Source organism: Bubalus kerabau, chromosome 10, assembly GCF_029407905.1.
Source record: "Bubalus kerabau isolate K-KA32 ecotype Philippines breed swamp buffalo chromosome 10, PCC_UOA_SB_1v2, whole genome shotgun sequence".
Lineage (NCBI taxonomy): Eukaryota > Metazoa > Chordata > Mammalia > Artiodactyla > Bovidae > Bubalus > Bubalus kerabau.
Genome location: NC_073633.1, coordinates 107,522,261 through 107,548,176, shown reverse-complemented (window position 1 = coordinate 107,548,176; position 25,916 = coordinate 107,522,261). Strand labels below are relative to the sequence as shown.

General features: G+C 54.4%; 1 protein-coding gene across 3 annotated transcripts in view; it reads left to right on the top strand.

Moving 5' to 3' along the window:
• TTC7B (tetratricopeptide repeat domain 7B) overlaps nucleotides 1-25,916 on the top strand; it is a 279,640-nt gene that overhangs the window by 3,172 nt on the left and 250,552 nt on the right. The gene's annotated exons all lie outside the window — the stretch shown is intronic.

Genomic DNA, 25,916 nt, shown 5'->3' with positions numbered 1-25,916 from the left:
GTGCCATATATGATAAATAAAATCACTAAGTGTCAGACTTTATCTTTTTGGGCTCCAAAATCACTGCAGATGGTGACTGCAGCCATGAAATTAAAAGACGCTTACTCCTTGGAAGAAGAGTTATGACCAACCTAGATAGCATATTGAAAAGCAGAGACATTTCTTTGCCAACAAAGGTCCGTCTAGTCAAGGCTATGGTTTTTCCAGGGGTCATATATGGATGCGAGAGTTGGACTGTGAAGAAAGCTGAGCGCCGAAGAATTGATGCTTTTGAACTGTGGTGTTGGAGGAGACTCTTGAGAGTCCTTTGGACTGCAAGGAGATCCAATCAGTCCATTCTATAGGAGATAGCCCTGGGTGTTCTTTGGAAGGAACGATGCTAAAGCTGAAACTCCAGTACTTTGGCCACCTCATGCGAAGAGTTGACTCATTGGAAAAGACTCTGATGCTGGGAGGGATTGGGGGCAGGAGGAGAAGGGGACGACAGAGGATGAGATGGCTGGATGGCATCACTGACTCGACGGACGTGAGTTTGAGTGAACTCCGGGAGTTGGTGATGGACAGGGAGGCCTGGCGTGCTGCGATTCATGGGGTCGCAAAGAGTCGGACAAGACTGAGCGACTGAACTGAACTGAAGTGAAACGTGCGGGCTGTCAGACAGCGTTAAGTGGTGTCAGAAGAATAGAGAGCGGAAGCGAACACGTGCTTTGCGATGGGGTGGGGGCCCGGGCTGCTGGCTTCAGTGGGGCAGCTGGGGAAGGGCCTCGGGGCCGCGGCCTGAGATAAGCGCTCCGCCACCGTCGGAGTGCGGTCCGGGGAAGGGACTTCAAGGGCCGAGGGTGGCAGGGCCTGATGGCGGGGCCTCAGAGGTCACGGCTCACGCTCTGTGCTTCCTCCGAGCGACATGGGAACCACAGGAGGCTCTGAGCAGAAGCATCGGGGTCCTCAGTGCCGCACTGGCCGCAGCCCGGTCCTCTCCGCGCGCCTGCGTGGGCCAGAGCTGCCCGCCCGGGAGGGCGGCGACGGCGGCCTCTCTCAGAGCCGCTCCGGCGTCGCCTTTGAGATAAACTGGTTTCACAGTTTTGCCAAGAGGTAGATACGGAAGAAAAGGGCTAGGGCCAGGGCCAGGCTGGAAACAGAGCCCTGAAGTCCCTTTCCGCCTCACCCCGCACCACCGTCCTGATCACTCCATCGCGAGGAACCAGCTCGGTGCCGGGCCTGCGGGGTTCCGGCAAGAGCGTGTGGAAGACTCACACGCTAGCTACGGGCGAGAGGCCGCGCGAGCCGGGCGCCAGCGCAGACTCCCGGGCCGGCGGCGTCGGTGGGCGGGGGCAGCGTGGGGGGCAGTGCCGGGGCTGGGGCGGGGCGGGGCCGGGCCGGGTGGACTCGGAGGGCTGCGTATCGGCCCCTTCTCGGCCCACACCCCGCCCGGCTCCGAGGCCCCCGCAGCTGCCTGCTCCTCCCGATGGTCCCCCGCTTCCCGTGAGCCAGGGCCGTGATCCAGCCTCCCCCTTCATTCGGACTCTGCCTGCGGCTGCGTGGCCGCGCTCTCTCTGAGCCTGCTTTCCTCCTCAGTGAGATGGGCTGATAACGCCCGCTCCGGCCGGTGGCTGTGAGGATGGAGTGGGTTGTGGTACCTGCAGAACCGGGGTTCGCCCTCCCCTGACTCTGGGCGAGGCTGGCCAGTCCTGGGTCTCCCCTGCTGGGGAAGAAGCGCAGAGACCCTGAGACACACTCCTGAGCAGTGCCTAGTCGGACACCTGCGTGGCCAGGAACAGGGCAGTCACTCCGGAACACCCCCCAGACGGCACGGGCCTCCCCTCCCCGAGGACGCTCAGCCGCTCAGACAGTTCGGTCATTGGGAACAGTTGGGCCCTAATGAGTGTGTCTTCTGGAAGGAACCACCGCCCTTCTGCTTAGGTGTGATCTTGAGATCCTTTAATTACCCCTTAGTGATGGACGGGTAGCGAACTGATAGAAAGAGTATCTGGGGAGAGGGGGCAAAGTCTGGTCACCAAGTGTAGGCCGTCGGGTGGAGTGAGGGTCTTGCCTAGGCCAATTGCTGATGTTCCTGTGCTTCCCAGGGGCCCCGGGCAGCACTGTGGCTTCCTGTTCCGGAGGCGGGCTGTGCTTGTTCAGGCCCCTGGAGTGTTCCCAGAGAGGGGCAGGCGTTGGTGGACGGGAAGTGGGGCTCCCCGCCGGCCCGAGGAGCTTCTTCGGAAACCAGGCCGAGGTGCAGCTGAGAGCCTGCGGCGGGGTGAGGAGGTGGCCCTAGCCTTTAGGAGAATCCCGGGGTGTCCCCGACTCCCCGAAGTCCACCCCCCAGACCTAGGGGAAGGGGACTGCGGAGACGTGGCCTCCTTCAGGAACGGCTTCTTTGGAGGCTCCTGGGGTGCCCCCAACTCCCCAAAGTCCACCCTCCAGACCCAGGGGAAGGGGGCTGCGGAGTCCCCTACTGGCCCTCCCCGGCCGGGGCGCATCTCGCTTTCAGACGGTCTGTCTTGCTGTCCTCCGAAGCACGTGCCTTTGTGGAAGCCCACCTGTCCTGATTCTGGGACCCGGAAGATGCAGTTGTCCGATGGTAGCGCGCCAGTGGCTTTAAGCCGCCCGGTTCGTGGTTGCTGTGGTCAGGGCAGGAGGCCGGGGCTGCCGAGCTCCGCCCCCCTCCCCTCCCCTCCCCGCAACGAACCCCTGCCCCCGACGTTAGGGCGGGGGCCTCAGGCTGGGGCGATCAGGAGGGCGGGTTCCGCCAGTCCTGCCCTCCAGGCCGTGGCGCCCCCTCCCTCGGCTGACTTGGCTCCCGGACCCCGCCCTCCCCGAGCTGCACCTCTCTCCCCGGAGCTCGTGGCGTTGGGCTCCGTGGGCCTCTCTGCAGGTCGGAAGCCTCTCCGTCAAGATCCTCGTGCGTTTTCCCCCAGCCGTCCTTTCCTCCCAGAAAGGGCCCTTCGCCTCTGAGAAGACAAGCGCAGAGTGAGACCCGCACACGTCAGTATTCACACTGTCCTGTCGCGGAAGCGCCCCGGTGGCCCGCAGGGCAGGCCGCACTCACTGGCGCAGTTATTCTTTCCCTTTAAGTTTCCTTTGAAGGAAGGGCTAAGGTGCTTAAAAAACGAAGCAAACAAGCAAACACACACACTTGAAACCCACTGATCTGGTCCGACACCCCCACCCACACCCCCCCACCCCCTGTTATAGATGAAGGAAAGGACCCAGGGAGAGAGGAGTCTTCCTTAGCCACCCGCAGGGAGTGGCAGAATCCAGCAGCAGCCGGGCTCAGAGGTCTGGACCTGGGTCAGAGTGAAACTCCACCTCGGGAAGGCCCGTGTAGACAGTGGAGACGCATATCCAAGGTTCCTCTTCTGCAGCACTTGGGGCCAGGGGCGTCTCAGGCTGCAGAAATTTTCAGAGTGTATTGTACATACTAGACCTTACACGACAGTCCTAGTGGGGTCAGGGACAGTACTTCATGGGAAACAATCAAGGTTTCTGCTTCAAAACATATCAACTGTCATTGCCAAAGGGATAAAGTCACTCTAAAGAGCCTTATGTTGGTTCAGTTTAACTGCCCAATAAGTTAACAGCGAAAATGAGCTTTGTTTTGTAGAGAGGTCTGGAGTTTGGAAATTACAGACACGGGGTTGTAATCTGTAATGATAGTGCTGGACTGCGAGGGCGGCTGGAAGGACCAGCCGAGAACAAAACGAAACAAGCCCAGGAGCGCCTGGCAGTGCTTCGCAGGGCCGTCGCCCTCCGAGCGTCTCCCGCCTCCCGGCTCAGGCCCCGGCCCTCCCCACGGCCTGCCGGGCGTGTGCCCCGTCTGGCCTCCCGGCGGTGCTTGCTTGCAGAGGGCAGAGCGCGAGGCCCGCTGGAACAGCCGTCAGCCCCATGGCCGGCGCCTGGTGTGCTAAGTTGAACAGACTTTCACACAGGGAGGCTCCTGCTTAATCGGAACTGGCCCTTCAGGACGAACGGCTGAGGGCTTCCAAAAGGGCCAAGGAACAAGTGACGACCCTGTCTCCGGGAGAGCTGTTCTGTGGGGACTGGCGTCGGGCAGTCGGGCCAGCCAGAGGCCCCCTGGCTGGCAGTCCAGTGCTTGCCACCTCCACCGTTTCCTCCTTCCTGATTGAGCCCTGATTTCCTTCAGCCCGTCTGGGTGCCTTGAGTTTACAGGAGCTGGACCTTGGCCTCTGGGGGGTCGGTCCGTCGCTTGTCACTGTTCTGTGACAAGCAAGCTCCAGCCCGTGAGATATCAGAGGCCTTTGCCGTTGACGGGCTTCTAGGAGGGATGTCTTCACGCTGCAGGTTGTCACACATGCTCCAGCGGGAAGAAGAATGTTACCGCGTCCTGTCCTGGACGTTGTTGCCCCAAAGCCGCGGCCGTCTTGCGCAGGGAGCTCCCGGCCCAGGAGGGAGGCCCACGGAGTGCGGGTCGCGGAAGTCGCACTGCTGAGCCCCTGGCACTCACCCCCCACCAGCCCTGCCCTGGGCTTTCTGCCACGCGAGATGGCGAGCTTCCTGCAGAAGCCGTGTGGACGCAGCATTTGGTCACCACTTGCAGCCTGGCGCCCCCTTCTCTCACCCAGGGAGCGGCCCCAGGAAGGGCCTTCAGGCAGGTGGGCTCCGCAGGCCGTGGAGGCCTCCAGACCTCTGCCTTGTGTGAAAGCCAGTTCTTCCATCTGAGTGGCCAGGAAGAGGGAAAGGCTATTCTTTTTAATTTTGAATTTTTATACAATTTAGAAAGGTTATTTTCCTTTTATAGTTATGAGAAAATATTGACTACATGCCTTGCGTTGTAGAATACATCCTTGAATCTCTCTTTGAGCCCAGGACTTTGCCCACTTCCCCAGCCTGTAATCACTAGTTTGTTCTCTTTATCTGTAGTGTCTTAGTGGCTCAGTTGTATCCAACTCTTTGCAATCCCATGGACTGTAGCTCACCAGCTCCTCTGTCCATGGGATTTCCCAGGAAAGATACTGGAGTGTGTTGCCATTCCCTTATTTGTCTTTCTGTCTGACTTATTTCATCTGGAGGAGGAAACGGCACCCACTGCAGTATCTTTCCCATGGACAGGGGAGCCTGGCGGGCTGCAGCCCACGGGGTCACAGAGTCGGACGCGGCACATGCCCTCCACCTCCATCTGTGCTGCCGCAGACGGGAAGGGGTCTCTCTCAAAACCACCCCCTGCAGCCACCAAGACGAGCAGAGTCTGGCAGGCAGGTGAGCCACGTGCCCCGTAGGCTGCAGAGGGCAGCCGCTCCCCAGGGACCCTGACGGCAGGGCCGTCGCCCTGCACGCCCCTCCAGGCCTGTCGCCGTTCATGGGGCGCAGAGAGCGGTGGAGAGGCCAGCACCAGGAGGTGGAGAGGCTGGAACCAGGCGGAACAGACGCTGTTTGGCCCTTTCCCGGGCCTGCCTGGCGTGCAGAGTCCCCAGGCCTTTGCCCTCTGAGTGACCTTGTGCACATGACTTAAGCCACTGAAGCCTTAGTTTTCCTGACTCCATGAGTGTTGAAACAGTGCCGGTAAGGAGGCAGAGTGAACAGGCATGTCTTGAGCTTCTGCTGTGTGCTGGATTCCGAGCGTGAACTTTTACACGGATCCCAGTTGATCGTCACAATCGAGGGGAGTGCGGCTGGGGTTGTGATTCCCACTCAAGGCACAAGTGGACCAAGGCGTGATGTTCACGAAAGGATTCTCGCCCGCCTGTGACTCTCGTTCCATTATTCGACGCTAGCGTTTTTCTAAACTTTTCAGATCAGAGAATCACCAAGCTGGCATGTTAGAATGCAGATTGCAAGGCCCCTGGACACACCTGGTGACTGATGCAGCCTGTCCAGGGAGGGGACCAGGCTTCCCTCTTTACAAGCCCGCGGGTGATGCCCGTGGTGCTGGTCTGTGGACACGCTCAGGGGAGCCCTGAGTTAAGAGAGCCGGGACACTGTGGATCCCAGACCCCTCCTGTGGGTGGGGATTCTCTTAGGCCGAGATGCGGACTGGAAACCTGCCTTTATCATCAGGCCTGGAAGACCCTGCGCTCAGCCACGATTCTCAGCATTTACGGAGCACCTCCCCTGGGTGGGCTGCCCCAGAAGAGGCTGAACACGCCGGTCACTGGCTCAGGGCGCTTCCAGCTCGGGTAGCCATTCAGCCTCCGGGCGGCCAAGTCAAAGGCTGACTCGCACCTGGCTGGGCCCCAGCTCCTGCTCTGGGAGGTCTTGGCAGGGCAGGGTTTGGGGAGCAAGGCTGTTGAGCAGCACCCAGGAGACTGCAGCCCTGGGCTTCCTGAGCCCACGGGATCGTCTGGGGTGGGGCCGGGTGTCATCTGGGCTGGGCAGAACCGGAAAGCATCACAGGGGCTCCTGGGAGCAGCTGGGGTCCTGGGGGCTGCGCAGTGGCTGAGGCTGGCGGAGCGAGCCTGTAGGGCAGGGTCTCATTCCGGTCGGCCTGAGCTGCTCCCGGCTTTAGTAGCGGGCGGTGTCCTGTATCCCGGGACCCCCTCAGTCCTGGGCAGCGGGCCGGTGGGTCACCACATGAGGTGGATGCGGGTATCTTAGCAAAGAGGAGAGGAGCCTTGAGCAGGAGAAAGCACTGCCTGGTTTATACTCGGGTTCAGTCCTGGGCTGACGCTTACTGCTCCTCTGGCCTGGGGTGAGTCACTGAGCTGCTCTGAGCCTCACTCTTTATCTCGACAGTCGCTTTCAGGAGCAGATAAGACTGAAGTTTCCAGCATCAGCACCCTCTGGAGCTGCCTGGCTGAATCATGAGGTTTGGGTGTGGGGGGAGGGTGGAAAGTTCCAGATACTTAGGCCTTTTCAGGGCGTGGGGGGAGCGGGCAGGATAGCAGTAACAGATGACAGCAAGGTGCTCGGCGGGCTGGGGGAGGGTTGCTGTTGCCCTGAATCGTGGCTGAGGTGCGAAGCTGACAGCCACCGGGACTTGCTGGGCCTCAGACTTGTGAGCGCCTCAGCCCAGCTCTGATGGGCGCCTCAGGCCTCCTCTTCCAGCCGAGCCTGGCCGCCCCCGGGGGGCACGGCCTTTGGATCTTCGGTTCATTGCTGTGCCCTAAGCACCAGTCATGTAGCTGGCCCACAGCAGGTACCCAACGAATTTTTTGTTTTTAACTTTTTATTTTGTATTGGGATATAGCCACCAGGGCTTCCCTGGTGGTTCAGACAGTAAAGAATCCACCTGCCATGCGGGCCTGCAATCCCTGGGTTCTCTGGGTTGGGAAGATCCCTGGAGGATGGAAAGGCTACCCACTCCAGTATTCTGGGCTGGAGAATTCCATGGACAGAGGAGCCTGGCAGGCTACAGTCCACGGGGTCACAAAGACAAGACTGAGCTACTGAGTGCACACGCGTAACCAGTGCATTAACCATGCCGTGACAGTTGCCAGTCAGCAGTTGTATCCATTCTCCCCCAAATTCCCGTCCCTGAACTAATTACTAAGTGAACAACTTGGCCTCTGCTCTGGAGGAGTTAACTTGGATGTATTTACTCATCAAGCACCTACTGAGCACCGCCTGGGTCCCAGCCCGTCCTGAGGGCCCAGAACACAGTGACTACGGAGTCCAGTACACAGAGGCTGGGCAGACGTGGTCAGGCCCGGGCACAGGGCGGTGGTGGCCCCAGGCAGGGAGCATCCCTGCACGGCCGCCTCTCAGCCTCCCAGGACCGCCGCTGGGCTTGCCAGGGGCCAATGGGAGGCTGTGGGGACAGGGGCCTCCTCCCCTTCTCTGGGGAAGCTGCAGGGCAGACGCCTGCCGGAAGGCCCATCCCAGGGAGGGTCTCCAGGTACCCGTCTGCCCCTGACCCCCCTCCTTGTCACGCCCGGCTGCATGCTGGGCCCCCTCGAGGGGCTGCCATCCCTCACCCATGAGATCAGATCAATCTCTCTCTCCAGGTGGTCAGCTGGTGAGACGGCACTGCTCGGGGGAAGCGGTGCCAAGTGCAGGACCCGTGGGGAACGCCACAGCCCCTTCCTGGCCGCCAGGCACCGGGCCCGGGGGGTCGGCTCCCCGTGGAGCCCTGGGCGCTAGAGAAGCGGCCTCCGCGGCCCTTTGCAGACGGCCTGGCACATGCCGGTAGTGCCCGTCACCTTCTTCCAGGAATCTCACCTGGGGCCTGGGGAGAGCTCCGCCAGGCCCCTCACACCTCGCTTGCTTCTGACACCTTCCTGGGAGTCCCTGGTGGTCTTTGCACACCGCTGGACAGGCGGGTGGTGCCCCCTCCCCGCACATGCTGCTCCTTGAGGGTGGGGACTGAATGGGTACTTGGATCTGCAGGAGGACCTTGTGGATTCCATGAGGGTACATGGCTAACGCGTCATGTGGGGCTGGCTTCCTGCGAGCATGTCCAAGCCTCCTGCACTGCTGTGATAACACCCCCTTCCCTGCTGGACTCACTTCCTGCCTGGCTGAGCTCTGGGGACAGGCCAGGCCAGCTCCCCGCTTGCGCCTTTCCGGCTGCCTTGTCTCTCCTTAGACGGGGTTTCTCTAGGGGAAGGTGTGCATGTGTGTGAGTGTGTGTGTGTGTCTAGCACGCTCGTCATTCTGCCAACACCGTGGACGGTGGTCTCTATGCCCAGCCCGACTCTCCCAGCGCCGTGGACCGTGGTCTCCATGCCCAGCCTGACTCTCCCAGCGCTGTGGACGGTGGTCTTTATGTCCACCCTGACTCTCCCTGCGCTGTGGACAGTGGTCTCTTGCCTGGCCTGACTCTCCCAGCGCCGTGGACCATGGTCTCCATGTCCAGCCTGACTCTCCCAGCACCATGGATGGTGGTCTCTATGCCCAGCCTGAGTCTCCCTGCGCTGTGGACCGTGGTCTCTATGCCCACCCTGACTCTCCCTGCGCTGTGGACCGTGGTCTCTATGCCCAGCCTGTGCTCCGGCCTCATGTTGTGCACACAGGAGGTTTTGGCACAAAGCCTGCACTCGGATGCCCGAGGCTTTCCCAGACGCCGTTTCCGCCAGCCTCCTCCATGCCTTGTCTTTGCCTCGTGCGCCTTGGACGTCAGGAGGAGTTCCAGGAGGCTGAGCCCTGAACCGGCCATGGTTTAAGCAGAGAAGGTGCAGAGCGGGGCCCTGGGGCGGGGGTAGGTCTCGTCTCCGTGAGTGTCACGGCCTGACTGACCAGGCACCTGGGCGTGGAGGTAAGGGCACAGGTGATATGTTACCAGGATCACAGCGTCTGATAATCATCAGCACAAAGGTCTTAGCCTTCACTTTGGGTGACGGGGAAGCCAGGGCAGGGCTTGAGGGGAGGGATGATGATCCGACTAAATATTAAAAAAACAGATCACGGCATCCGGTCCCATCACTGCAGGCAAACAGAAGGGGGCAAGGTGAAACAGTGACAGATTTCCTCTTCCCAGGCTCCAGAATCGCTGCAGACGGTGACTGCAGCCCTGAAATCAGAAGGCGCTTGCTTCTCGGCGGGAAAGCGATGACAAACCCAGAGAGTGTGCTGGAAGCAGAGACGCTTCTCTCCCGACAAAGGGCCACACAGTCAAGGCTGAGGTCTTCCCGGGGTCACACACGGCTGTGAGAACTGGACATAACGAAGGCAGAGCACCAAAGAATTGATGCCTTTGAACTGTGGTGCTGGAGAGGACTCCTGAGAGCCCCTTGGACAGCAAGGAGATCAAACCAGTCCATCTTAAGGGAGATCAACCTTGAATATTCACTGGAAGGACTGATGCTGAAGCTGAAGCTCCAGCATTTTGGTCATCTGATGTGAACAGACAGCTCATGGGAAAAGTCTCTGATGCTGGAAAAGATCGAGGGCAGAAGAAGAGGGCGTCAGAGGATGAGATGGCTGGACAGCATCACCGATGCATTGAACATGAACTTGGGCAAACTCTGGGAGACGGTGAGGGACAGGGAGGCCTGGCGTGCTGCAGTCCATGGGCTTGCAAAGTGTCAGACACGACTGGGCGACTGAACAGCAGCAAGAACATGACATGATCCGTCTTGGATTTGAAACAGGTCAGGGCATCCGATCCGTGTTTTCTAGTTGAGGTGTGTGCCCTTCTCTTCCCCACCCCACTGGTTCAGCCCAGCCCCACCTTCCCATGGGTCTGGCGGAGAAATGCTGTGGCCTTGCTGACCATGTGGCTTGGTGGCCAGTGGCCTCAGAGGCACCGCCCTCCTCCAGCAGCAGCTCTGCCTCCCCTCCCAGCACGTCCCCCAGGCGCTTCTGCTCTGCTTGGGCCCTGAGCGGCCTCCGAAGGCCATGCTCCCACTCCTCGCTCCTGCCATTCGGTTGCTGAGTCACGTCTGGCTCTCGGCGACCCCATGGCCTGCAGCCCACCAGGCTGCTCTGTCCCTCGCTCCTGGCCTGGCCTCATTCAGGTTGAGGAAACAGAATTGAGTAGGGGAGCCGCTGATCTCCTCCCTGTAAGGAGACCCACTCTCCCTCTTCCTGGCGTCATGGACCCCGTTCTTCCAAGGCCTGCAGCCCCCTGGCCTCTGCCCTGAGCCCCTCCCGCCCCTGCCCCCTAGACCGGCCTCTGCAGGCCTCTCTCTGCCCCCTGGGCCCGTCTTCTCTGTCTGCTCCTCTGGACCGTGCCCTGTGGGATGCACTTGTCCCTAGACTCCCTGTCAGAGCCGCCCTCTCATCGCTGTCTGATCACGGCCTTTCCTCATCTGCTCTGCCCTCCCTGGCTCCCCGAGCCGTCTCGTGTCAAGGTAGCCTTCCAGTGTTGCCTCCACGTGGCCGAGTGTTGTGGTTATGTTGATGCTCTCATCTTCCTGAATTCCGGCTGCTCTGACCCACCCAACCACGCCCTCTTTCCAGTGACTTCTATCTTGGTCTCTTTCCTGTGCCTTCCTCCACAGCCTCCCCCAGCTTTGACCCCTCATCTCCCTTCCTTCATCCACTGACTTGATTTCTCTACTTGGATATCAAATGCCCTTTAGCCTGGTTAACACAGAGCTTGTGGGAATGTTCTTCCTTACTCAGTAAATGCAAAGTAGTGCCACGGTCCACGTTATCATGCCATCTAAGATCCAGAAAGGGTCTTGAATCCTGTCCTTTCCTTCCCTCAACCCGCGTTAGTTTCCTGTTGCTCCTGTAACGAGTTGTCACAGGTATCCCGACATAAATCCACGCACATTTGTTTTTTCAGGGTTCTGGAGGCCAGAAGCAGGGGATGGGTCCCCTCGGGCCGCGTCCCTTCTGGGAGCCCCGGGAGGAGCCGTCTCCCACCTCTGCGCGCTGCCATGCTCTTGGCTCGGGGCCCCGCCTCCGCCTCTGAAACCGGCGGTTCAGTGTCCTGCAGCCTCTCCGTCTCTGCGCCGGTCAGCATGTCTCCCCTCTGACTCTGACCGCCTGCCTCTCTCTCCCAAGGGCCCGCCCAGGTGATCCAGGATAATCCTCCTATCTCAGGATCCTTAACTTAATCACATCTGCAAAGTCCCCTCTGCCATGCACGCTGACATTCCACAGGCTCCAGAAGTTAGGACGCGCTGGCTTCATTGGGGTGGGGGCTACCGTCCTCTCTGCTGTACATCCAGTCCTTTCCGTTAGCTAGTCTGGCTTACTTTACCTCCAAGTTACACCAGGCTCCGAGAGGATGCTATCCCCTCAGCCGACTGCATGGCAGGCTTCCCATCATTCATGCCAGGCGTCCGCTTCTCCGGGGCTCCTGCTCTGACCTGGTTTCGGGTGGCTGTGAACACACTCCCCGTGACGCCGCCCCGCCCTCTCTGTGTGCACCTCTCACGGCCGTTGGGCCTTTCTCTGCTTTGTCTCATCTCTGTGCAGACACAGCTCTCCAGGGCGGAGGTGTCTCCCGTCTTGAGGCCTGCCCTGTGCCCCCAGTGCCGGCAGGTGTGAGCTCAGTGCAGACACTGGGTCCTGTTTTAAACACCTTCAGCTCCGGGAGCTGGGGGGCTTCTCCCAGGGGACCCCAAAAGGTGCCTGGCGGAGAGGGAGGCGGGCCCAGCCATCAGGCGCCCTCTGGGGAGTCAGGCCCCGGAAGGATGCTGGAGTGTGAGTGAGAGGGGCTGGCGGCCCGGGAGAGGGGGAGACTGCCTCTCACAGCTGCGGACTCAAGACATCTGTGGTGCTTCTCAGCTGGTGCACGAGGTCGGGAAAACCCTCCATGGGGGACAGGACCCGCCACTCTCGATTCAGAGTTCAGTGTAACACGGCCGTGTGTTTTCATTTGAAGTGACTGAGTCATGCTTTGCGTGGATGACAGATGTAAGTGGTCCTTAAAATCGAATAGTTCAGAGGGGACACAGTGCAAGCGGCTGCTTCCCTGCGTGTCTCCGTGCCCTCTCACTCCCTGCCCCCGACATGGCCACGGTCGTGTCCTTTCTGGGGGTCCCCGTCGGAAGCGCCCCGTGTACCTGTGTGTGCTAGAGGGTCTGCCGTCCGTCCCCGGCTCTCACACGGAGCACTGACACACGGAACTCTGTATTTTGTCTGTCTTTGAGCTGTTACCTATCACCAGTGGAACGCTTAGTGTCTTAAAACAACCTCTTTCATTATTTTTCATGACTCTGGGCTTGCCAAACCTTGCTCCTGCCTCAGCGGCTGGGGGCCAGCTCAGGGACGCTGTTGCTTGTGGCCTTGCAGCCTCCTGGGTCCAGACCAGCCGAGCATGTTCTCCCAGTGGTTGCGTTGCAGCAACATGGAGGTGGAAGGGAGTGAGCTCCTTTTGAGCTTCTGTGCATCGCACTGGCTCCTGTCATATCAGTTGCAGCGAGTTGCGTGGCCGTGCCCAGGGTCCACGGGAAGGCCATGACGTGTGCAGATTCAGGCAGACACGTGCCCGGGGTCCAGGGGAAGGCCACGAAGTGTGCAGATTCAGGCAGACACGAGGAAGGGCCTGGGGCAGTTTGTGCGATCAGGCTACCGTGAGTATTTGCATCTGTTCCCTTTGTTTATTGGACACCGCCTGTCCCACTGCCCGGGGCCACCGCCACTCATTTAACAGGACCCCTGTCACCTCCGCCCTTTGCATGAAGGCCGCCTGCAGTGAGCGTTCTTACATGGACCGCTTTGTGCTAAGAGTGCGTGCACCCATGGGAGAGTTTCTGAGCTGGAGTTTCTGGGTCGGGTGGTGCGGGAACGCACGTTGTTCTGCCGGTGTTGTAGCTGTTGCTGAATGGCTCTCTGCAGACACTCACGTCAATGTCTACTCCTTCCAACACCATCTGATGGTCTCTGTTTTCCTGTAACAGGCTTTGGGAAGCAGGAGGATCCCAGATGCTGTGAGCGTTAAGATCCCCATAGTTTACAGGAAGCCACTGAGAGGGGCTGGAGTTCACCGAGGTCACATGCAGCCTGAGAGGTGGGAGCCTGGCCATCCTTGCCCAGTAACAAAGGGGAAAAACCAGTTCCTCCTTCTGTAGGGCTTGGTTTTTCCTCTTGGATCTGAGTCAGGCAGGAGTAGTTTGAATACATCTAATGCCTTCCTATTGACATAGAAACTGAGCCGTTGAGATTTTTTGCGTTGATATCAAGCGCTCCTTGGAGCAGAGGGGAAAGCTGATGTCTTTTCTTCCCCATCGGATCAAATCTCTGGGTGCAGCTGTTCGCCCGCAGAGGGAAGCTATGAGGAAGGGGCAGGGGCTTCCGTGGCTCCCCGGGGGCTGAGGCCGCCGGAGCGTGGGCTGGTCGGAACCAGAACCCCCTAGGGGCCAATTCCCCAGGCTCTTCGAGGTGAGGGCCCTGGGGAATGGTCTCTGTTTGGCTTCAGGCTTCTTCTCTGTTTGGAGCCGCCGGTTTCTGCCGCCTCAAAGCCCTCATGCCGCCTGCCCGGGAAACGTGAAGGACTCCTGGCCCCCTCCCCGCCTCCCTTTGGTCATGCGAGACTACCCGGGGGAGCAGGAGAGGACCTGGAAACTCCTGTCCCCGCTCGGTCGGGGCTGCGGAGGAAGCCGGGCCCCGTGCCTAAAGCCGAAGTCCGCTCGGTTTGTGCCGGGAGACCCGGCAGGCCCAGCCCGGCTTCGCGGCCCGGCTCCAGGACAGACGGACTCGGGGGGCCCTTGGACATCGCAGCTTCTCTTGGGCCGACTCCCCACCGGAGCCGGAGGTGGTGGCGGGCTCCGCGTCGGGCCGCGTCTGCAGGACCCGGGGCGATGCGGACGCCAGCCGGCGTTTGGCGCGGGGCGGCTCTTCCGGTGACGGACGCTGCTCAGTGTCTGCGACGCCGGCTGGACTGTGGGCCTCCCGAGCGCAGGGACTGTCTCGGAGAGCCCTGTAGCCCAGGTGGATCCAGCGTAACCGTTCTGGGAAATAGTAAGTCCTAAATAAATGGAAAAAAAATAGAGCTAGTAACAGACACTTAGTCAGCACCTGCTCGGCACTATATGCGTCACTTACACTATCTCTAGTCCTCACAGTTGCCAAAGGTGAGAAAACTAAGGCTCAGAGAGGCTAGCAACCTGCCCAGTGCCGCACAGCTGGGAAGAGAGGAGCAAGGCTTCAGGCCCAGGCCGTCCTAGGCCGACGCTGTTTCTCATGTCGTGCTCCTGGGCTCCCCGCCCGGGAGCACGCCCAGGGAGCACGCCCCGGCCCACTCTGCAGTCCCGCTGCCCCGCCCAGCTCCCGCTGTGTGAGTAGCAGGTGGGGGAGGAGACGAAGTCTTTCGGATCAGGATTCTGGGTCGCGACTGGGAGGCTCTCCAGGCAGCCCTGGGGAGCGTCTTGCTTGCTGTCCAGTCCTCGGGGATCACTTTCCTCTGTTGCCTGATGTCCAATGTCTTGAAAACTATTTTTTTAATGTAAACTATCTTGATTTTGTGTTTTTTTTCAGATGGAAGGGTAAATTTTGTCCATCTTGTCTGTAAGGGAAAGTCTGTTTTTAACATTTTGATCTTCCTTTATTCTGTATTTAATTCTTTAATCCAGTGGGAATTAATTTTCTTGTGTGTCCCGAGGTATCTTTCTCCCTTGTGCATCATCGCCCTGGCATGTAGTGGGACACGCGGTTGGGCCATGACCACTGGGTCAGGGCCGTCTGTTTCTTTTGTCGATAGTGGATTCTGATCTGGAAGCCGTGGGTCCTTGGCCAGCACCCGGGAGCCTCCTCCATCACTAGGACTGAGCCTTGCAGCCTCTGGCCTCGTAATTTCTGCATAACATCTCCAGCATGAGCTGGTTGATACTTGTAAGATTTCTGCCTTCCTCATGGGGAGAGTGAGGGGCAAGGAAGTCACCTTTTTGAAAGGCAAGCCAAGAAAACTTAAATTTGCCCAGGAGATTAATTATAACCTGGAAATTTAAAAAATTTCAAAATGGTTTTGTAGCCGCCGTGCTACCTTTCAAATTGAATTTTTCTCTTTGTCCAGAATGTGCAGCTCCTTCTAGAACTGAGGAACTGATCCTCGCCTACCTGACAGGAGACCCCCTCCCCACCACCTACCCATTCTCCCCTCCCTTCATGGTTCAGCTCTTGGAGTTTCCCCAAGCAGCTGGGCTGTGTCGCACCCTTGCATATTCTGTTCCTTCTGCCCAGAACGCCTTTCCACACATTTTCCTCCTTGCAAATAAATGCCCGTAACACACTTGGTGAAGGCTTTGTCTCCTCCTCCACACAGCCAGGGCTATACACATCTTTGTTGGAACACACTCCTCTGTCCATGGGATTCTCCAGGCAAGAATACTGGAGTGGGTTGCCAGGCCCTCCTCCAGGGGATCTTCCTGACCCAGGGGTTGAACCCTCATCTCTTATGTCTCCTGCATTGGCAGGCGGGTTCTTTACCACTATCGCCACCTGGGAAGCCTGAAATAAGGGACACGGTCTTGTAACCCTAAGGACAGCCTCTTCTCTCAGCTAAACCCCTGCCTGGGCCCCTCCCCACTGCTCTGGAGTGCAGGGCTCTCTTCACGTCTTGCATCGAGACTCTGGGGACTTGCCCCAGGGTCAGGAGATCAGTGAACACCAAGCATGCAGACCCTACCCAGCACTGGGGACTAGTTTTTACCCCTTCAGCTGTGCAGCTCTTTGTTTACAGAAACATTTTTGCAAGCCTAGGAAGTAAAAGGGACTTCCCCAGTGGTTCAGTGGGTAAAGAATCTGCCTGCAATGGGATTCCATCCCTGGGTCGGGAAGATCCCCTGGAGGAGGAGAGGGCAACCCACTCCAGTATTCTTGCCTGAAAAATCCCATGGACAGATTACAGCCTGGTGGGCTAGAGTCCAGAGAGTTGCAGAGTCCGACACGACTGAGCAACTAAGCGAGCACAAGCACAGGGAAGTCAAGACCCACGAAACAGGAGAGGTGAAGAGTCAAGGCGCTCTACCAAAGCCCTCAGCTGGGTTCTGTGGAGTTCTGTTTAGAAAGCAGTCATCTTGGGGATGGATGTGGCCAAGTTTTCTCAGATAATGGTTCTCAACGGAAAGCCTGTTCTGTGTTTGGGAGATCTGCTGGGATACAAGTCTGGCCGCTGTAACAAAGGTCAGAGTAACAGTGACTGGAGCAGAACAAGGCGAAAGTTAATGTTTCTCTCTTGTGTCCCAGCTGGTCATGAGCAGCGTCCAGGGCTCGGTGGCCGCTCGTGGGTGTCGGAGACCAAGGCTTCCTGTGCCTTGCCGTCACCACCCGCAGAAGCTGGCTCCGCCTGGTGCTCTGGGCAGGTGCCCGTCTCCCTTCCGAGCAGCTGGTGGGGGTGCAGCGGGCATGGACGCAAGCTCGTCCCCTCTCGGGCCCGGCCGTGATGCTCGCGTGTCCTGGCAGCTGTCCCTGCCCACGCGGCAGCTCCCTGCAGCCCAGGAAGCTGTGTGCACTGGTGAGCCCCGGGCACTCTGATCTAAAGGAAGGAGGGGAGGCCAAGTATTCCGGGGTGCCTGGCAGACGCTGCCAAAGGCAGGGACAGGCCGACCCTGAGGGGGCGCTCCAGACGCCTCTGCCGTTACTGAGTTACTTCACTTCCTGCGGGTTCTTCAGGCCTCCCCGTGTGGTCCAGGAGCGGCCGGGCAGCCGGGGAGGCTCCGGCGGGGCCTTCGAGGAGGTCAGCGGGAACGAGGCGCCGCCAGCGCGTCCTCAGCACCCAGAGCCCCCGACGGCCTGAGGACCGAACCCGGCGGGGCCGTGTCCCAGGCTGAAGGGTTTGGATATCACCCGCGGTGGCGGGGCTGGGGAGCGGGGACCGGGAGGCGCTGAGTTCTGAGCCCAGCTGGTCTCCTCACACCACCCGGGTCTCTGGGCACTTTGCTCAAGGCAAAGGCAGCTGGCCTGCGCGCCTTTCTTAGGCAGGCTGTCGCCTCGCCTGGCCTGTCCTTCCCCTCTTGTCCGCCAGCCCGGGGCCGCTCCTCCTCCGAGGCCCAGCTGAGCGTGGTGGCCCTCCAGGCCGCCGCCGCTGCTCCTGAGCGCTCATCGGCTCCATCCTGCAGCCCTGCTGCGGTCGCAGTGTGGTCCCCTTCTCATCCAGGGGGAAGCAGATGCTTCGAGAAGTGAGCTAACGTGCCCCGGCCCCGCACCTAGAAAGAGGCGCAGGGGGCCGCGGTGGCGCAGGGGGCCGCGGTCTCTTGTCTGGTCTGCTGTCCGCCCGGGGATTCCGCTCTGCGTGCTGTTTCCAGAGGCCTGCGGAGGGCAGCGGCAGGGGGTGAGCCTGGTGATGAGGAGCAGGGTGGAGCGGTGCAGTGAGAGGGTCCTCGACTTACCTGTCATAGCCTTTCTTAGAATTACCATCCCCCCCACTGCTGAGATTAAACCCCAGGGCCAAAGTCACAGGGAGACACTCTGAACCCCATTTTACTTTTTTATTTCTTAGAAACTTAAAGTATGCAGTAAAGAAATTCAATGTATACTGAATGCTTTTACCTCTCAGAAATAATTGCTATTAATATCCTGACATATATATTTTTTCTATAGTTTATACAAGAGTTCATGTTTTCTAAAAGTAATAGGAAATGATTCTGCTCAACAGAATTCAAACTTTAAAGATGAGAGCTTAAAAATTATTCCAAATGTTATCATTCAGAGATTCCTCTCATTTACTCCAGTGATAATCACTCTAGACATCTCTCTAGGGGCATAGACCGATTTAAAGAGGAGCAGACACCCTTGTATAAGCAGCGCTCACTGCTCCTGCTCAGTACAGTAGCCCGTAGCCACATGTGGCTGCTTGACTTCTTGAATCATGGTAGGTGTGAATCAAGATGTGCTACACGTCCAAAGAACAGACTGGATTTAGAAAAATTAACATGAAAAACGATGTAAAAATATCTCAACTTAAAAATACTGATTACTTATTAAGTTGATAATATTTGAGATATACTGAGTTGAACAAAATATATTATTAAAATTAACTTCACTCGTTTCTTTTTCTCTTTTAATACAGCTACTACACATTTTAAAGTAACATGCAGCTTGCATATGTTTCTGTTGGATAGCGGTGCTCTGTTTAGAAAATAAACTAGTAATAAGCATTCATACTGCACCGAAACGCAGTACTTCGATGCAGTCTCAAAAACGACAGAATGATCTCTGTTCGTTTCCAAGGCAAACCATTCAATATCACAGTAATCCAAGTCTATGCCCCAACCAGTAACGCTGAAGAAGCTGAAGTTGCACGGTTCTATGAAGACCTACAAGACCTTTTAGACTAACACCCAAAAAAGATGTCCTTTTCATTATAGGGGACTGGAATGCAAAAGTAGGAAGTCAAGAAACACCTGGAGTACCAGGCAAATTTGGCCTTAGAATACAGAATGAAGCAGGGCAAAGGCTAATAGAGTTTTGCCAAGAGAACACACTGGTCATAGCAAACACCCTCTTCCAACAACACAAGAGAAGACTCTACACATGGACATCACCAGATGGTTAACACCGAAATCAGACTGATTATATTCTTTGCAGCCAAAGATGGAGAAGCTCTATACAGTCAGCAAAAACAAGACCAGGAGCTGACTGTGGCTCAGATCATGAACTCCTCATTGCCAAATTCAGACTTAAATTGAAGAAAGTAGGAAAAACCACTAGACCATTCAGGTATGACCTAAATCAAATTCCTTATGATTATACAGTGGAAGTGAGAAATAGATTTAAGGGACTAGATCTGATAGATAGAGTTCCTGATGAACTATGGACAGAGGTTCATGACATTATACAGGAGACAGGGATCAAGACCATCCCCATGGAAAAGAAATGCAAAACAGCAAAATGGCTGTCTGGGGAAGCCTTACAAATAGCTGTGAAAAGAAGAAAAGCGAAAAGCAAAGGAGAAAAGGAAAGATAGAAGCATCTGAATGCAGCGTTCCAAAGAATAGCAATGAGAGATAAGAAAGCCTTCCTCAGCAACCAATGCAAAGAAATAGAGGAAAACAACAGAATGGGAAAGACTAGAGATCTCTTCAGGAAAATTGGACATACCAAGGGAACATTTCATGCAAAGATGGGCTCGATAAAGGACAGAAATGGTATGGACCTAACAGAAGCAGAAGATATTAAGAAGAGGTGGCAAGAATACACAGAAGAACTGTACAAAAAAGATCTTCATGACCAAGATAATCATGATGGTGTGATCACTGACCTAGAGCCAGACATCCTGGAATGTGAAGTCAAGTGGGCCTTAGAAAGCATCACTACGAACAAAGCTAGTGGAGGTGATGAAATTCCAGCTGAGCTATTTCAAATCCTGGAAGATGACGCTGTGAAAGTGCTGCACTCAATATGCCAGCAAATTTGGAAAACTCAGCAGTGGCCACAGGACTGGAAAAGGTCAGTTTTCATTCCAATCCCAAAGAAAGGCAATGCCAAAGAATGCTCAGACTACCACACAATTGCACTCATCTCACACACTAGTAAAGTAATGCTAAAAATTCTCCAAGCTAGGCTTCAGCAATATGTGAACCGTGAACTTCCAGATGTTCAAGCTGGTTTGAGAAAAGGCAGAGGAAGCAGCGATCAAATTACCAACATCTGCTGGATCATGGAAAAAGGAAGAAAGTTCCAGAAATACATCTATTTCTGCTTTATTGACTATGCTAAAGCCTTTGACTGCGTGGATAATAATAATAAACTGTGGAAAATTCTTCCAGAGATGGGAATACCAGACCACCGGACCTGCCTCTTGAGAAACCTTTATGCAGGTCAGGAAGCAACAGTTAGAACTGGACATGGAACAACAGACTGGTTCCAAATAGGAAAAGGAGTACGTCAAGGCTGTGTATTGTCACCTTGCTTATTTAACTTATATGCTGAGTACACCATGAGAAACGCTGGGTTGGAAGAAGCACAAGCTGGAATCAAGATTGCCAAGAGAAGTATCGATAACCTCAGATATGCAGATGACACCACCCTTATGGCAGAAAGTGAAGAGGAACTAAAAAGCCTCTTGATGAAAGTGAAAAGTTGGCTTAAAGCTCAACATTCAGAAAACTAAGATCATGGCATCTGGTCCCATTACTTCATGGCAAATAGATGGGGAAACAGAGGAAACAGTGTCAGACTTTATTTTTTGGGGCTCCAAAATCACTGCAGATGGTGATTGCAGCCATGAAATTAAAAGATGCTTACTCCTTGGAAGAAAAGTTATGACCAACCTAGATAGCATATTCAAAAGCAGAGACATTACTTTGCCAACAAAGGTCTGTCCAGTCAGGCTATGGTTTTTCCAAGTAGTCATGTATGGATGTGAGAGGTGGACTGTGAAGAAAGCTGAGTACCAAAGAATTGATGCTTTTGAACTGTGGTGCTGGAGAAGACTCTTGAGAGTCCCTTGGACTGCAAGGAGATCCAACCCGTCCATCCTAAAGGAAATCAGTCCTGGGTGTTCTTTGGAAGGAATGATGCTAAAGCTGAAATTCCCATACTTTGGCCACCTGATGTGAAGAGTTGACTCATTGGAAAAGACTCTGATGCTGGGAGGGATTGGGGGCAGGAGGAAAAGGGGACGACAGAGGATGAGATGACTGGATGGCATCACCGACTCGATGGACATGTGAACTCCGGAAGTTGGTGATGGACAGGGAGGCCTGGCGTGCTGCAGTTCATGGGGTCCGCAAAGAGTCGGACACAACTGAGCAACTGAACTGACTGACTGAAGCATTCATGGAAAGAACAAACTGAATCTCAAGGAATTGTAGGGATCCATATAAATGCTCTACCTCGTGACATAAGTTCTTAAAAAAGTGAAGTCGCTCAGTTGTGTCCAACTCTTTTCGACCCCATGGACTGTAGCCTACCAGGCTTCTCCATCCATGGGATTTTCCAGGCAAGAATACTGGAGTGGTTTGCCATTTCCTTCTCCAGGGATCTTCCTGACCCCAGGATTGAACCTGGGTCTCCTGCATTGCAGGCAGACTCTTTACCCTCTGAGCTACCAGGAAAGCCTCTAAAGAGTCCAATAAAACTTTAAAAAGTTTGATGTTGGGACTTCCCTGGCAGTCGAGCGGTTAAGACTCCATGCTTCCACTGCATGAGCTGCCATTTCAAACCCTGGTCAGGGAATTGAGTTCCTGCTTGCTGAGTGGTCCAGCCAAATAGAGAAAAAAAAAATTTAATTAAATAAAAGAGATCCTTGATACCATAAGAAAATATCAGAGTCATGTTTTTTTTTCTTTGACATATATTGAGTTTTGAAAAATGAGGGCGTGGCCCCCTGAGGTTCCTCCCAGTTTCTGAGATACAGTATTTGCATCGTATTAGCTTTTAATAGCCGCGTTCTGTCCCATGATTCTCCCACACCGTCAGTATTTCTGCATGTGGAAGCTCTGGTACTCACCCTCAGGCCTCTACCTGCCCATCCTTCACCCCCGAGTCCGGGTTCTTTCTGAGGAAACTCACACTTCCAGGAGGAAGCGCCATTGCTCCGGTTCTGGCTGCTCCGGGCCGCGCCCTGCGCCCTGCGCCCCGCGCCCCGGGCCCCGTGCGCACACGGCCTCACGGTCCTGGGGTTGTCGCAGCCCCGGGACCTGCCTGGTGTCCTGCACATCTGTCAGGCAATTGCTTTCTGTTCTCAGACGACTGGATGATACTGTGTTCAACGGCCTACTCAGCCCTGTTTGGTGTTGCTTGGCTCCTCCCAGGCCCTCGGTCTAGTCTCTAGAATCAGCTCCCCAGTGCAAGACAGAGGCACTGCTGAGAACTAGTGATTCAGCAGCTTTGGGTCACTGACCAGAGGACTTGGAAAGGCTCTCGTTACAGCTCGTAGACCCAATTCTCCAAATCTCAGTGGGTCTTCTGTGATATATATGTATATATTTTTTGGTTAATTTTTGTTGTTGCTCAGTTGCTAAGTGGTGTCCAACTCTTTGCCACCCCATGGACTGTACCTACCAGGCTCCCCTGTCCTTCACTGTCTCCCAGGGTGTGCTCAGATTCATGTCCATTGAATTGGTGATACCATCCAACCATCTCATCCTTTGCTGCCCTCTTCTCCTTTTACCTTCAGTCTTTCCCAGCATCAGGGTCTCTTCCAATGAGTTGATCTTCGCATCAAGTGGTCAAAGTATTGGAGCTTCAGCTTCAACATCAGTCTTTCCAATGAATATTCAGGACTGATTTCCTTTAGGATGGACTGGTTGGATCTCCTGGCAGTCCAAGGGACTCTCAAGAGTCTTCTCCAGCACCACAGTTCAAAAGCATCAATTCTTTGGTGCTCAGCTTTCTTTATGGTCCAACTCTCACATCCATACATGACTACTGGAAAAACTATAGCCTTAACTAGATGGATCTTTGTCGGCAAAGTAATGTCTCTGCTTTTTAATATGCTGTCTAAGTTGGTCATAGCTTTCCTTCCAAGGAGTAAGCATCTTTTAATTTCATGGCTGCAATCACCATCTGCAGTTTTGGAGCCCAAAAAAGTAAAGTCTCTCACTGCTTCCACCTTTCCTCCATCTATTTGCCATGAACTGATGGGACCGTGGATGCCATGATCTTCGTTTTCTGAATGTTGAGCTTTAAGCCAACTTTTTCACTCTCCTCTTTCACTTTCATCAAAAGGCTTTTTAGTTCCTCTTCACTTCCTTCCATAAGGGTGGTGTCATCAGCATATCTGAGGTTATTGATATTGCTCCCGGCAGTCTTGATTCCAGCTTGTGCTTCTTCCAACCCAGCATTTCTCATGGTGTACTCAGCATATAAGTTAAATAAGCAGGGTGACAATATACAGCCTTGATGTACTCCTTTTCCTATTTGGAACCAGTCTGTTGTTCCATGTCCAGTTCTAACTGTTGCTTCCTGACCTGCATAAAGGTTTCTCAAGAGGCAGGTCCGGTGGTCTGGTATTCCCATCTCTGGAAGAATTTTCCACAGTTTGTTCTGATCCATACAGTCAAAGGCTTTAGCATAGTCAATGAAGCAGGAGTAAATGTTTTCTGGAATTCCTTTGCTTTCTCTGTGATCCAACAAATGGTGGCAATTTGATCTCTGATTCCACTGCCTTTTCTAAATCCAGCTTCTACATTTGGAAGTTCTCAATTCACATATTGCTAAAGCTTGGCTTGAAGGACTTTTAGCATGATCTTGGTAGCGTGTGAAATGAGCACAATTGTACAATAGTTTGAGAATTCTTTGGCATTGCCTTTCTTTGAGATTGGAATGAAAACTGACTTTTTCCAGTTCTGTGGCCATTGCTGAGTTTTCCAAATTTGTTGACATATTGAGTTGTAGCACTTTAATAGCATCATCTTTTAGGATTTTAGATAACTCAGCTGAAATTCCATTGTCTCCACTAACTTTGTTAGTTGTAATGCTTCCTGAGGCCCACTTGGCTTCATGCTCCAGGATGTCTGATTCTAGGTGAGTGACCACACCATTGTGGTTATTGGGGTTGTTAAGACCATTATTGTACAGTTCTGTGTATTCTTGCCCCTTCTTCTCTTCTTAATTTCTCCTGCTTGTATTAGGTCCTAACCATTTCTGTCCTTTATTGAGCCCATCCTTGAATGAAATGTTCCCTTGGTATCTCTAATTTTGAAGAGGTCTCTCAGTTCAGTTCAGTTCAGTCGCTCAGTTGTGTCTGACTCTTTGCGAGCCCATGAATTGCAGGACGCCAGGCCTCCCTGTCCATCACCAACTCCCGGAGTTTGCTCAAACTCATGTCCATCGATTTGGTGATGCCATCCAGCCATCTCATCCTCTGTCGTCCCCTTCTCCTCCTGCCCCCAATCCCTCCCAGCATCAGAGTCTTTTCCAATGAGTCTCTAGTCTTTCCCATTCTTCTGTTTTCCTCTATTTCTTTGCATTGTTCACCTGAGAAGTCTTTCTTACCTTTCTTTGTTATTCTCTGGATACGGGGTGGGGGGGGCACGTATCTTTCCTTTTTTCCTTTGCCTTTTGCTCCTCTTTTCTTAGCTATTTGTAAGGCCTCCTCAGACAACCACTTTGCCTTCTTGCCTTTCTTTTTCTTGAATGGTTTTGGTCTCTCCCTCTTGTCAAGGTATGAACCTCTGTCCATAGTTCTTCAGGCACTCTGTCTACCAGACCTAATCCCTTGAATCTATTCATCACCTCCACAAATTATAAGGGATTTTATTTAGGTCATACCTGAATGGCTTAATGGTCTTCCTACTTTCTTCAATTTAAGCCTGAATTTTGCAGTAAGGAGCTCATGATCTGAGCCACAGTCAGCCCCTGGTCTTATTTTTGCTGACTGTACAGAGCTTCTCTATCTTTAGCTGCAAAGAATATAATTGATCTGATTTCAGTATTGACCATTTGGTGATGTCCATGTGTAGAGTCCTCTTTTGTGTTGTTGGAAAAGGGTGTTTGCTATGACCAGTGAGTTCTCTTGACAAAACTCTGTTAGCCTTTGCCCTGCTTCATTCTGTACTCTAAGGCCAAACTTGCCTGTTGCTCCAGGTATCTCTTGACTTCCTACTTTTGCATTCCGGTTCCCTGTGATGTAAAGAACATCTTTTTCTGGTGTTCTAGAAGGTTTTGTAGGTCTTCATAGAACTGGTCAACTTCAGCTTCTTTGGCTAGTGGTTGGGCCTTAGACTTGGATTACTGTGATGTTGAATGATGGGCCTTGGAAACAAACCAAGATCATCTTGTCCTTTTTGAGATTGCACCCAAGTACTGCATTTCAGAGTCTGTTGTTGACTAAAAGGGCTACTGCATTTCTTCCAAGGGACTCTTGCCCAGGGTAATAGATATAATGGTCACCTGAATTAAATTTGCCCATTCCTGTCCATTTTAGTTCACCTTTTCCTAAGATGTGTACATTCGCTCTTGTCATCTCCTGCTTGACCATGTCTGATTTGCCTTGATTCACGGACCTAATGTTCCAGGTTCCTCTGCAATATTGTTCTTTACAACACTGGACTTTAGTTTCACCACCAGACACATCCACAACTGTGCATCGTTTCTGCTGTGGCCGAGCCGCTTCATTCTTTCTGAGACTTTTTCTCCACTCTTCCCCAGGAGCATACTGGACACCTTCTGACCTGGGGGATCATCTTCTGGGTGTCATATCTTTTTGCTTTTTCATACTGTTCATGAGGTTCTTGAGGCAGGAATGCTGGAGTGGTTTGCCATTCCCTTCTCCATGGACCACACTTTGTCAGAACTCTCCACTATGACCTGTCCGTGTTGGGTAGCCCTGGATGGCATGGCTCATAGCTTCATGAGTCACATAAGCCCCTTTGTCACAGCAAGGCTGTGATCTGTGAAAGAGAACTCCTGTCATGGGTTTGAGCTTGAGGCATGTTTTCCTAGGCCTTTAAAAACTGCATTTATATTTTAGTACAATTATGTTCTGTTCCATCACAGAAAAAAATAGACCATGTTCAGGCTGGGGTATGAATTGTTCTGGGTGTTCTCAGAACAATCTGGATGTGTGGATTCCAAAGAGCTGCTCTCAGAGTGAGGTTTTTATTCTAATTAACAAGCCAACAGCAACATTAACAAAGATAGAAGTGTAAGTAATACACTCTTGGAGGAGAACCTTTATATAAACATTCCCAGATATCATGTCCGTAGAGCTTTGACTTTTAGGCAGAAACAGACTGCAT